This window comes from Triticum dicoccoides, chromosome 1A, assembly GCF_002162155.2.
Source record: "Triticum dicoccoides isolate Atlit2015 ecotype Zavitan chromosome 1A, WEW_v2.0, whole genome shotgun sequence".
In the NCBI taxonomy this organism is placed as follows: domain Eukaryota; kingdom Viridiplantae; phylum Streptophyta; class Magnoliopsida; order Poales; family Poaceae; genus Triticum; species Triticum dicoccoides.
Genome location: NC_041380.1, coordinates 94,712,793 through 94,725,833, shown reverse-complemented (window position 1 = coordinate 94,725,833; position 13,041 = coordinate 94,712,793). Strand labels below are relative to the sequence as shown.

The window sequence follows — 13,041 nt, the reverse complement described above, 5'->3', positions numbered from 1 at the left end:
GACCTCCCAGCCCGAAAAATGGGAGGACTTGACCACTGCAGAACATACAAACTGCAATAGTTAAGACCTCTGCCTAGCCTAAAGAAAGGGAGGACTTGACCACGGAGGCAGCAGAATTAGCACCTCTAGTACATATATGATTCACTCTACACTCTAGGAGATCAATAAATCAAATATGAGAGCAATTTCCCAATTCTTACATCATCCATATTCCACCGGGATGCTATATTTCTGAGTGACGCACATACTATTTATACTTGGCAGCTAGGCATGCTAATACGGCTATTGCGGACAAAAGGCTAACATGTACGCACTGTTTGTCCATTAATATATATGTTTGCAGAGGAAAAATGCAAAAGAACAACCGAAAGCTATCTGTAGAATAACACTTCAGTATCACTATCTAAAATAGTACAGCAACATAAATCATCTATCCTCATCAGTATGCGGTATACCACCTGTCATAGCTGGAAAGAGACCATATGAATCCTAACCAATTACCTGGAAGTGATCAGAACAGGAGTTTCCGGAGTAGCCACTGCTCTACGTGGTTCCAACTTTAGCTACGGGTTGACTGAATTTTTTAACACTGGGCTAGGGGCAGGCTTTGAGCTGAAGTCTAGGGTTTTCTGTCGAAACAAATGAAACATTGTCCTCTCACCTGATCTTGGCTACACCTCGGATAGATCAAACCATGGAAATAGAATCAACAATCCATAAAGCCTTGTATGATCAAACTACAGTCTTAGTCGAAACCATACACATGATCTGTTTCATCACAAAGAAGAAACAACATATGATTTCTCTTCCAGTTTCTAAAAATATAGAATAGTTAATAAACCGAGGCCCTAACAATCAATAATTTTATCTCCAAAAGTCCTTTCATCAGTTTCAGGGCAATAATTCTATAGAGTAAAGGACATCAAAGGACACTTCAGATGCAAATAGCAAATCCCAGTTTAGTTCTACTCAAAGACAAAGATGATGATACGGTTTGTAAGCTAGCTGGCACATCTACACAAAGAACCAGCATGACAAAATGCAAGGAAACCGGAGATAAATCTTCAGCTAAGACTGAAGAAAGAAAATAGGATGAGCTCACCTTTGATCTGCAATAGCGCATTTAGTTTCTTCCTAAATTATGCAAGTACCCAGGAAATCTTACAGTCCGTTGGTGAGCAACCCTTCTGAAGGTCCTACAAATAGAAATTTTGTACTCATGAGGGAAAACTTTTTCTTGTAAAGTAGATCACAAATTGAAGTTCAAACTCATTAGCTTCTTGTATACCTAGAAAGAAAACATGTACTTCAAACTCATCTCCTCACCTCCCAGTACACTGTAGTCCAACATCTAGTCCAAAAAAGGCAAGCACATTAAAATGGAATAATGGAACAACAACATAGTATGGCTTTTTTATTACAGCAATAAGACTTTATTCCGCAAACAATAGCCACGAGCTAGCCAAATATTCTCATAGTAATAGATCATATAGTTTCTGGGAGTCTGTGACAGAGGAAAACAACATAGTAAGGCTTTGCCAAGCATCCAAGATCGAACTTTATGCCTACACATAATAACAGGCAAATAGATTTCCATTTGAATAAGTAAATAATGACTGCCTGTCCTCCAATTTAGCAGTAACTGTACATAATGACAGGCAAATGGATTTACATACAGAAGTAAATATTGACTACCCATCCTCTGCTTTAGCAGTAACCCACTCTGAATAATCTGAACCAATACAAATGATTACATATTGCCTTTTTCATGAGATCATTTGCATTTAGAAAGCATTTAACTCGACCTATCTGGTAGGAGCTTCAGATTTTTGTATCTGTACTTGCTACTCATTCCAACATGCGTAATGGCCTACTAAACCAAATCCTCCAAAAGAAATGAGATAATCTTCCCCACTGTCATTGTTGTACAATAAAGTTATGCCCTAAATATAAATAAGAATCCATGAGGCAAATAAAAGTAAAATATAATGATCTCCTTCAATACCTAAATCGCAAAAAGCTAGCCGGACTACTCAACTTGTTATCTTTGACTGGAACTAAATTACAGAAGAATGAAATCACATGACATACATAGATTAATCCTCCCATGTCAGCCTTTTTGGATTTTCATCAAACACCTTGTAGGCAAAGAGAACCAAACCTGCACAAACAAAGATGTGAAGCTGCGGGAGTAGGGGACTGGAAGAAAGGGAGAGGAAAATATCAGGAAGAAGAGAAGGGTGATTGTATACCTGAAGCCAAGCTGAGAGCAGGCGGACGCTCGGTTGCACCGGCTGCTCGTGATTCTCCTGTTGAGCACCCACAACGAGGAAGAAGTCAAGCAGAGCAACCACACAAGACTAGTAAGCATGCACGTGCAACGCACATCTCAAACGTAAAACAGGTGAATTCACATAATATAAAAAAATAAACATTTTTAAAAAGATAAATCAAATGGATACACAATGTTTGATGTCGCTCAAATTGTATTTTCAAAAGCGAGACACAATAGTGGTTATGTTGCTACATAGAGTAATAACAGGAAAATATTCTCATTTAAATAAAATCAGCAATTATTTATTAATCCAGTAATATAGGCATGTAGTATAGTCTTCTCTTCGAGTGTAGCCAGGAAAAAAAGTATAAACTGCCTTACGGTGCAATTATATTGTTCAAGATGCTTAATTCTTGAATCTTATTTTATTCTACTAATCTGCATAGAAATATATATATTTGTACTAATTTGGGTCAAATTATATATATTTTTTGGTTCTGTGGACTGCCAAAATTATATAGCTACCTACTATGGATAATAGGAAATAGAAGATGATATGTGACTACAACGACTTCTATATGAAATAAAGATGATTTACAAGAACTAATTGAAATGTAAAAGGGCTAAAAGAAATCCAATAATTATCATGATAGAAAATATTTATCCGGGTTTGTATGTGTTTATGCGTTGGCAACCATACTAACTTACAATGATGTAAGACGCTTTGTACGTATAGAAACTGAAATGAGTTATGAAAAAAAAAAGATGGAAGGAAAAGTATTCTAGAGTATTTGTCAAGCTTAACCTTATCAAGCTTTCAAGTCAGCTTCTAAATTACAAAAAAATGATGAATCCTTAAATAAGAAAGAGCCAACAATTTGGAACATGCTACAAAACTGATGAAGATAGAAAGCATTCATCCTCTTTTTCCTTGTCGTAAGGAGTAGCTTCAATATACATTTGTAACAGTGTAATACCTGATATGGAAAAAGTTGTTCATTATTATTATTGGAGGAAAGAGGTGCGCAGACAAAGAAAAAGAGGTGGTGCAAATAAGGCCTTAAACAACATGTCTTCAAGTTTGATGACTGCAGATATGTTGGATCATTCGAAATTGCACAAGTATATAAGAATAAATATATGTGCCAAAATAGCGAAAGGTATTTGGTTTCTCTGTCATGAAACAAAATAAATCTGATCAAGTACAATTTATATGATTTCTTTGTACTAATATACGGCAGTTGTATTAGGACAGATCCTTTGAAGGATCTATTTATTGGAACTCAGCCGGATTAGTTTCTTCATTGGATCCTTTTGTATGGTAAAATTCTCTTTATTGGAACGCAGTAGAGATTGCATACCTTTACAGAACCGCGAGAGATATTCTCTAACAACAGTTATAGAGTCATGTGACCCGTTTTAGATGTATAGAATCATGTAACTGAAATAGTAGTACATCTTCAATATCTTGCCTCCTACTGAATCTTACATAATTTACTGGATTCTATGCAATTATGTTAAAGTGATGTGTGTAAAATTTTCTCTAAGAATGAATCATATATTCTGATTTCCAACCTATCCCTGGAGATAGTGCCTAGGCAGGTGCAACCCACCTTAATTCCAGGTAAAGCAACGTCATACGTAAAACACACACTGATCAAATAGCATAAATAAGGCAATTCTAATCAAGGGGATGTCGTTACCTCTTGATACGGTCCAGTTTAATACATATGGTGGTACGAAGTAAAGCCCAAGGAAGCCGACATGAACATGAGAAGTAATCATGGGAAATAGACTCTGCATCTTGACTTATTCAGTATCCCTCTTGATCTTACTTTGTAAGACAAGATTGCTGCATTCTTATGTACGTGCCATATATAATTACACATTTTCAGTACAGCAATCGGGAATCTAAGATAATTCCAGATCTATAATTCCAGATTGCTTGAAGCCCCATGATTCTTATTTAATATTTAATGCACGTGCACCCACTGAACAGACACTTTGTCGGCGTGGGTGCTGCGAACGGAGCTGAAGTCAACGCGGATGCCGATGGTTGCTGGAGAGCTTACCCTGGACGTGGATGGAGTCGTCGTAGTAGCGGCAAAAGAGCGCCTGGCCTCCAGGCAGAAGACGATGGCGGCGATAGCACGTGTGTTCCCGGAGGAAGATGAAGCTCCTCATGCTTCCCCCATCGTGGCTAGCGTGCATGATGGCGGCAAGTGGCTCACCATTAGCTTCCTAATAGGATGGATGCATCTGAGATAAGTTTTTTAATAGGATGGATTTGTCTGAGATTAGTTTCCTAATAGGATGGATTTGTCTGAGATTAGTTTCCTAGAATAGGATGCACCAGTGATTATTAGTTTCCTAATTGCTCAGGCGTGGAGTTTCATATTTTCCTCCACGGTGGAGTACGGCCAGTCAATGTAAATTGCTAAGTGCACACAGAAAATGGTTTAGGTTAAGGCTAACCGTTAGATTGATTTTAGTGGGTCTAATCATGCGGTGGTATTGGATCTGTGTATGCTTTGTGGGGTGTGCTTAAAGAAGTTCTTGTTTGATTGTTTAATAGTAGTATAGAAGTATAGATTAATATGTAATGCACGTGCATCCACTGAACAGACACTTTGTCGGCGTGGGTGCTGCGAACGGAGCTGAAGTCAATGCGGATGCTGATGGTTGCCGGAGAGCATGCCCCTGGACGTGGATGGAGTCGTCGCAATAGCGGCAGAAGAGCGCCTGGCCTCCAGGTAGAAGACGATGGCGGCGATAGCACGCGTGTTCCCGAAGGAAGACGAAGCTCCTCGCACTTCCCCCATCATGTCTAGCATGCATGATGTCGGCAGGCGGTTCGCGATTAGCTTCCTAATAAGATGGATGCGTCCGAGATAAGTTTTTTAATAGGATGGATTTGTCTGAGATTAGTTTCCTAATAGGATGGATGCACTCTGATTTAGTTTCCTAGAATAGGATGCACCCGTGATTATTAGTTTCCTAATTGCTCAGGCGTGGAGTTTCATATTTTCCTCCACGGTGGAGTACGGTCAGTCAATGTAAATTGCTAAGTGCACACAGAAAATGGTTTAAGTTAAGGTTAACCGTTAGATTGATTTTGTGGGCCTAATCGTGCGGTGGTATTGGATCTGTGTACGCTTTGTGAGGTGTGCTTAAAGAAGTTCTAATTTGATTGTTTAATAGTAGTATAGATGGAGGAGAAGGCAGACTTGGACCAGTGGAGGCGCATAGTCCGGATCTGACGGCCCCAAGAACCAAGATGGTGCCTCATAATCCACCTCTCCTGTTCACCGAAAGAAGTCCACATGACCCCCTGGCATTTCACGAGCTGGCTAATTTACCCCCTGAGATCTAAAACCGGGTATTTAACCCCCTGAGCTTTCCTAAACCATGCGAATCATCCCCTGACACTGATTGGAGTGGTTTTGCAAGCGGTTCTGGTGACGTGGCACGCCATCTCCACCCTGGCACGAGGGCTGTGTTCTTGCTTGATGCAAACTCAGTTTTCCATCGTGTCCCTCGTGTGCCGTAGTTGCCTCAGTAGCGCTCTCACCGGCCGCGTCTGCTTCTTCCTCCGTTGACAATAACTCATCAAGCTCGCGCCATGAGCAGTCTGTGGCTTCTGCCGGCAGATAACTATGTCCACTGTTAGAGCTAATCACGATTATATTAGTCTGACCTGCCTCAGACATAGTGGTACGTACTTCTAGCGTGTACATGAGTGCTTGTCCTGGAATCAATCCAGTAGGACTGTATGTGCATATTGTATCCGAAAGAGGGTTCTAGAAATAAGGTGCGTCTCATGAGCGACGCTCCGGCTCCTTGCCGCTTCCGGCGCCAATGCCTTGCTCGTCGACTACCTCGACCGCTCCACCTATTTGCCACGGAGAGCTTGAGTACAAAGCCTTGACGCACACGATCGGTGCGTACAACAAGGGGTCGCTAAAGCCAGAACTTGCGTCTGTTGGCTGGTTGCGCTGCACGCCGGTGCGGCTGCCGCATCCGCACAGCAGGAGCCCAACGGTGCAGACGGCTAGACCGACCCCGTGAGCCCCGGCGGCATGCGCTAGGCCGGAGAAGTAGCTTCGGCGATGCAATCTTCGCCTGGCCGAAGGAATGTCTTTCAAGTCTGGCGAGGGTGGAAGACATTGCTAGCTTCGTGAAGCCTGCATGGTGACCTGGAGACTGGGAAGTTCACGAAGCTAGAAGAATGTGACTCGGCGAGCTACTGCTAATTAATATTAGGCATTGACGCATTGTGCCCAAGTTGTATGATGCTGGCTCGTGCTTGGATGAGGGCCAAAACCGCCTTCAAAACCACTCTAATCAGGGTTAGGGGATAATTCACATGGTTTGGGAAAGCTTGGGGGGTTAAATACCTCGTTTTAGACCTTGGGGGGTAAACTGATCGGTTTGTGAAACTTTAGGGGGTTATATGGACTTCTTTCCCTGTTCACCTTGTAGATGGATGGCAGCGCAAAGCATGGTGGATGAGGTAGCACCGCCGGCTGCTGCGGTTGCTCCTCCCGTCTACTCTCGTGGCACGGGGGAGGCCGAGTACTGGGCGGCCGCAGCTCATCGCCGTCCGAGAGGAAGAGGTGCAGAGACGCCCGTCGGCGAGACGGGGGGAGAGGCGCGGCGACCACGCGCTGGAGCAGAAGAGGAGGCGGCAGCGGGTGGGAAAGGGGGAGAGAGAAGCTAGAAGGGAGGAGCGCGGGGCTCGAGGACGCGAGAGGATTGGTGCGGTAGGTTTTCTCGTCCACTCCGCCTCTAAAACGCTACACGCTCACCCAAACTGCAGCAATTCCATATCTTTCTCTGGACCCCACGCCTAACCAGCCCCACCTGTCATCCACCTGTGAAACAATGATGAAGGTGAAAAACGACCAACGGCTGACCACACGCCAGCAGCTAAAAATCAGTCAACAGTAAAAAATCGAATGGTTGACGAAGGTTTGTGCTCACAAGTGACTCAGGATGGCGGGTTACCTAGCGTGATTTATATGTTCGATGAACTTGCTCTTGCCTTTTTTAGCTTCATGAACATGTCTTCTTGCTGGTAGTGTGTTTATTTTTTCATGCAAGGCTTTGTGTTGAGTGATTTGAGCTCGCAAAAATGCCTTCATAATTTTGTTTATGCCATGCTTTGTTTTTCTGCTAAGTTTGAAACAGTTAATAAAACTTGCTATGTTTACATGGGTGCCATCATGTCTTTTGTGCCTTTTTGGCTCATGATCAGTAAGGGACTTTTGTTCTATGCTTTGAGTAGATTCATGCCATGCCTTGTTTTGCTATGATGAGTTCCTGTAGCATGTTGTTTGCTTGCTCTAAACATGGCTTCCTGATATTAATTTCTGGCATGTTAGTATTTTCACTAAGTCTATGAAGCTGATATCTTTTGCACTTTTTCCATACTTGTTTAAATCTGCTCTTGTGTGATTTAGCCATAGCTCAGTGTTCATATTTTGTCAAGCATCTTCAGTAGGTCACTGCCATATGCTTTTTTGATATGCTGGGGTGCAGTAGCTTAGTTTATTGTTGCATTCTAGATGGCATCGTGCTGTTAATCGCAGAATTGTGCCATTCTTGTTTTGCTTGCCATTTGCAAACCGTGCATCTGATTCCGGTGATCTTTATATCGTTTTTGACTGAAATCAACTCATCTTTCTAGCGGCACACTTGGTTTTCCAAGTTGATGCCTTGTTCATCATTTTCCTTCCGGAGCACGCATATGCATTGCATATCACATCTCGCATATCATTGCCATATTTTGCATTATGTGGCTTGCGCATTGCACCGTGATTGATTGTTCCTTTTGTTTGTGTTCTTGCTTTGGGTAGAGCCGGGAGACGAGTACGTGATCGAGGAACTCGTTGAGTACGCTAACAAGGATCAAGCTTTCGTCAACTCTAAGAATTTTGCAGGTAAGATGACCATACCCTCAAAATCACTTCTATCTTTGCTTGCTAGTTGTTCGCTCTATTGCTATGCCGCGATACCTACCACCTGCTATATCATGCCTCCCATATTGCCATGTCAAGCATCTAACCCATTTTTCCTAGCAAACCGTTGTTTGGCTATGTTACCGTTTTGCTCAGCCCCTCTTATAGTGTTGCTAGTTGCAGGTGAAGTTGGAGCTTGTTCCATGTTGGAACATGGACATTGTTGGGATATCATTATTATATCTTGTTTACTTTAATGCATCTATATACTTGGTAATAGGTGGAAGGTTCGGCCTTATGCCTGGTGTTTTGTTCCACTCTTGTCGCCCTAGTTTCCGTCATACCGGTGTTATGTTCCTTGATTTTGCGTTCCTTACGTGGTTGGGTGTTATGGGAACCCCTTGACAGTTCGCCTTGAATAAAACTCCTCCAGCAAGGCCCAACCTTGATTTTACCATTTGCCACCTAAGCCTTTTTCCCTTGGGTTCCACGGACTCAAGGGTCATCTTTATTTTAAACCCCCGGGCTAGTGCTCCTCTGAGTATTGGTCCAAAACAGAGCCACTTGCAGTGCCACCTCGGGGAAACTTGAGGGTTGATTTTAGTTGTACGTAGTGTTCATCCGGTGTGCCCTGAGAACGAGATATGTGCAGCTCCTATCGGGATTTGCAGGCACATCGGGCGGCTTTGCTGGTCTTGTTTTAACTTTGTCGAAATGTCTTGTAACCGAGATTCCGAGCCTGATCGGGTCTTCTTGGGAGAAGGAATATCCTTCGTTGACCGTGAGAGCTTGTGATGAGCTAAGTTGGGACACGCTTGCAGGGTTTTGAACTTTCGAAAGTCGTGCCCGTGGTTATGGGCAGATGGGAATTTGTTAATATCCGGTTGTAGAAAACTTGACACTTAACTTAATTAAAATGAATCAACCGTGTGTGTAGCCGTGATGGTCTCTTTTCGGCGGCGGCCGGGAAGAGAACACGGTCTCGTGTTATGCTTGAACGTAAGTAGCTTCAGGATCACTTCTTGATCACTTATTAGCTTCTCGACTGTGCTTTGCTTCTCTTCTCGCTCTCTTTTGCGTAAGTTAGCCACCATATATGCTAGTGCTTGCTGCAGCTCCACCTCACTACCCTTTCCTACCTTTAAACTTAAATAGTTTTGATCGCGAGGGTGTGAGGTTGTTGAGTCCCCATGACTCACATATACTTCCAAAACAGATGCAGGTGTCATTGATGCCAGTGCAGGGGACGCTACCGAACTCAAGTGGGAGTTCGACGAGGATTCAGGCCGTTACTATGTGCCTTTTACGGATGATCAGTAGTGCAACCCAGTTGGGGCGATCGTGGATCTAGCAATTGGGGTTGTCTTTTTTTATTTTGGTTTCGTAGTCAGACCTTGATTGTATTCTGGATGATGTATGATATATTCATGTATTGTGTGAAGTGGCGATTGTAAGCCGACTCTTTATCCCTTTCTTATTCAGTACATGGGATGTGTAAAGATTACCCCTCTTGCGACATGCCTACCATGCGGTTATGCCTCTAAGTCGTGCTCCGACACTTGGGAGATATAGCCGCATCGTGGGTGTTACAACATTCGAGCAGCCAAGCAGTAAAATACTAAATCTTTATGGCACGATGGAACTAGGCATCGGAGCAACTACGTGCTCCGGAGTCCGGGTCCCGGATTTTTTTCCGCTGCATCGGCTCGCCAGTGCAGGGCACCGGTGCAAGATGTAGCAACAGTTGTCTTTACCCCAGTATTGGCATACATAGTGGACGACCTTAGTGGTATTAGTTCTATGTAACTAAATTTGTGCATGTACACACCTGTTAGTATCAATTTGTTGTCATCCAAACACTGTTGCTATGTTTTTGCAATTATATTTACCTTCCTCGTAAAATGTTCAATTTGTTATTTATTGTACATGAGTAACAACTTGTAGCGTTGTTGTAGTTAATTATAGCTTCTGATATTCCAGAATTTGGTTGTTGTCTCAGTGGCAATTAATTCATTTGCACATTGATCTTTTTGAGAAGATATGTCATAATTAACATGTTTCTTCAGTTTTTCAAAATAACCATTGGTGATTTTTTATGTTGCTATAAACCCATTTCCCCTACAATTGTTACTGATCTAGTTTTAAATATTATAGGATGAACATAAGTGTTCTTACTTGGAGTGGGTTGATCAAGAGTGGACACAGTCTTTGAAGATGTGCCTAGCGAAGCTCTGGAGCATGTATGAGGAAGAGAACAAACGTAGGCTTAAAGAAATTGTTGTGAAGAATATTTGAAGATGGGGGATAAAAAGTGGAAGGTGGAGAATGAGCTCAGGTTTTTTAAATCAGACTTTACTAAGATGGTGTTGGCGAAGGAGGAGGCACTTTCCTAGTTGGTCCGTGCAAAACAGGTTCTTACTGAACTGAAAGCAGAGGTGGATAAGACGAGCCTGGATGATCTCGATTAGGGAAATGAATTTATTGTTCTTATGAAGTTGAACTAGCTATATGTTGTACTGTGCTGTTTTCATGTAGCTACTGTACTGTGATGTTATAATATATTTATGTGCCTGATATGAAATTGACAAACAGCTGTTCGATATGAAATGTGAATTTGCTTAATACTGGAATTATCAATTGTAAACTAATAAATCTTCTAAATGTGTCATGGACCTTTGCAAATGGTTCTAGCAGTAAAAGCGCTTGAGATGGATAGCCCAATGCCACACAGTTTTCTTCATCAAATCATGTGTGATATAGTTGATAAAAGCCTTGCCTCTAACCCTAAAGAAAAAATGATCCATGCAGTCCCTAGGCCTTGAACCCTAAAGCCTAACCAGACTTTAATTTGGTGGTGAGGTTGAACCTTCCAAAGGAATGAAGTTTGCAACCCTTTAACCATCGAATCATTTTGTGTTGTTTCACTAAAATTGAGTTGAGCATCCCTATGGCAAAGAAATTGAAGTGTGATTAGAATAAGACTAGTGGGACTAGTTTTTATGAGACATAAACTCATCACAAATATAGTAGAAGCCAGTAGAGGTATGTGGAGGGCAAATAAGTAGGGAAATATCCACGTGGAGCGATGTGGGCAGCTGGGGCAAGCCGACTGTAAAGGAAATTGTAGCTGAGGGATGTTGGGATGTAGCTAGCTTAGAAGAGGGCAGCGGGAGGCGGCAACTTCCCACGTCGCGGCAGTGAGCAAGGGGTGAAGGCAACCACACCGGCTTTCTGAGAGAGAACGGTGGGGACCCCTGATCGGGACGCGCCGACAGTGCGTTTTTGCCGTCGGCGATGGCGACCGCATCTACACAAAGCATCCATCCCTTCCCTAGGCGGACGTGATCCACCTGGATGTTAGAGATGTGGCCACAGTCATTTTGTGCGAGCGAGTGTGAAGAGAGCAACCCAGCAAGCAACCGTGTAGGCTCCTAGCTATCTATATAGTGGAGCGGTTTCTTTTTCTCTCCATATGAACCTATTTATGCTACGTATGTGCCACTAAAGAAAAAAACCTTTATTTCTAAATAATGCAGCACCATTCATGTGTGGTTCCCCGGCCCTCCATTAAGTGAGTAACTACTACTAGACGCGTCAAATTATCACGTGGGCTGCATCATCGTACAGAAATGAGATCCACCATGTCATGTGCGTCGTTGGGGAAGACGCAAAGAGTGCTACTAGTATGTGCATGGGTGCGTGCACCTCTTCTCTTCGAGCATGGTTATTAAAAGTATAGCCAACTACTCTACCACACGGTTATTATATGGGCAAAGAGTATAGGTAGTAATAATGACTAATGAGCCATCAAATCACGAGACCCAACTTTTTCTATGATTAACCGAGGAAGCAGCCATCATTTCACTCCTCGTTGAATATCCATCCGCTACTACCTCCGCAAATAAATAAAAATCCACTGCTACCTCTGCAACATGGTTAATAAGACAGCCATATCAATCATGACATAGAAATATCATTCACTCATACAATAGGGATGGCTCTAAGGCTGGTGATTTTTTTTACTTTGTCTCTTTCTCTTTTTGCCTCATTTACTCATATTACATAGGAGCACGTATAGAGGATGGCTATTCCTTCCAATGGGACTTCTTCATGGGGTTTAAGACTAAGCAGCTCCGAATATTATTCCCGCTGCCCACCACTCTCAATCGTGCCATCTATGATACTCCCATTGCAACAATGAGGTCCACTAGGTCTAGCATGTCCTGTAAGAAGAGACTGTCACACAAAACATACATTCTTGTTGCCTTCTTCCTCCATGCAGTACGTACACTAGTACTAGTACTACTCATTCCCCTATAAACCTTGTGCTTGCATCTCAAAAATATTAACCTTGCACTTGGCTCTTCGCCTCTTCGGGAAGTCGAGCAATGATGATACTATAGTATATGGTTCTGGCTATCTGAGACTGAATGAATTATTGCACGTCCACCACGTGGGCGAGGGTCGAGGGGCGAGGGAGAGTGTGTACTACTACGTTCGTTTCAATATGGACTACATACGGAGCAAAATGAGTGAATCTACACTCTAAAATATGTCTATGTACATCAGTATTTGGAGTATGTACTAGTAGTTCATATTGAAATCTGCTAAAAGACATATATTTCAAACAATATGATAATCTCTCTAACCAAGGTAGGGACGAGGAGTATATATGTCTAACAGAGGGAGTAGTAAAATTTTCTCCTCGTCCTGTGAGCCACCGCGCGCATGGGCGAGGGAGCGGGCGTAGGCGTAGTAAGCAAGCTCTCCTCGTCCTACGACTCTACGAGCCATCACACCCATGGG

General features: G+C 42.7%; 1 long non-coding RNA gene across 1 annotated transcript in view; it reads left to right on the top strand.

The window, feature by feature from the left end:
* Positions 1–4,761, top strand: part of LOC119365049 — a 7,326-nt gene extending 2,565 nt beyond the window's left edge. Inside the window, exon 2 of the long non-coding RNA XR_005175294.1 lies at positions 4,275–4,761. This is a non-coding gene — a long non-coding RNA (uncharacterized LOC119365049). The remainder of the gene's footprint in view (positions 1–4,274) is intronic.
* The last annotated feature ends 8,280 nt before the right edge of the window (positions 4,762–13,041 follow it).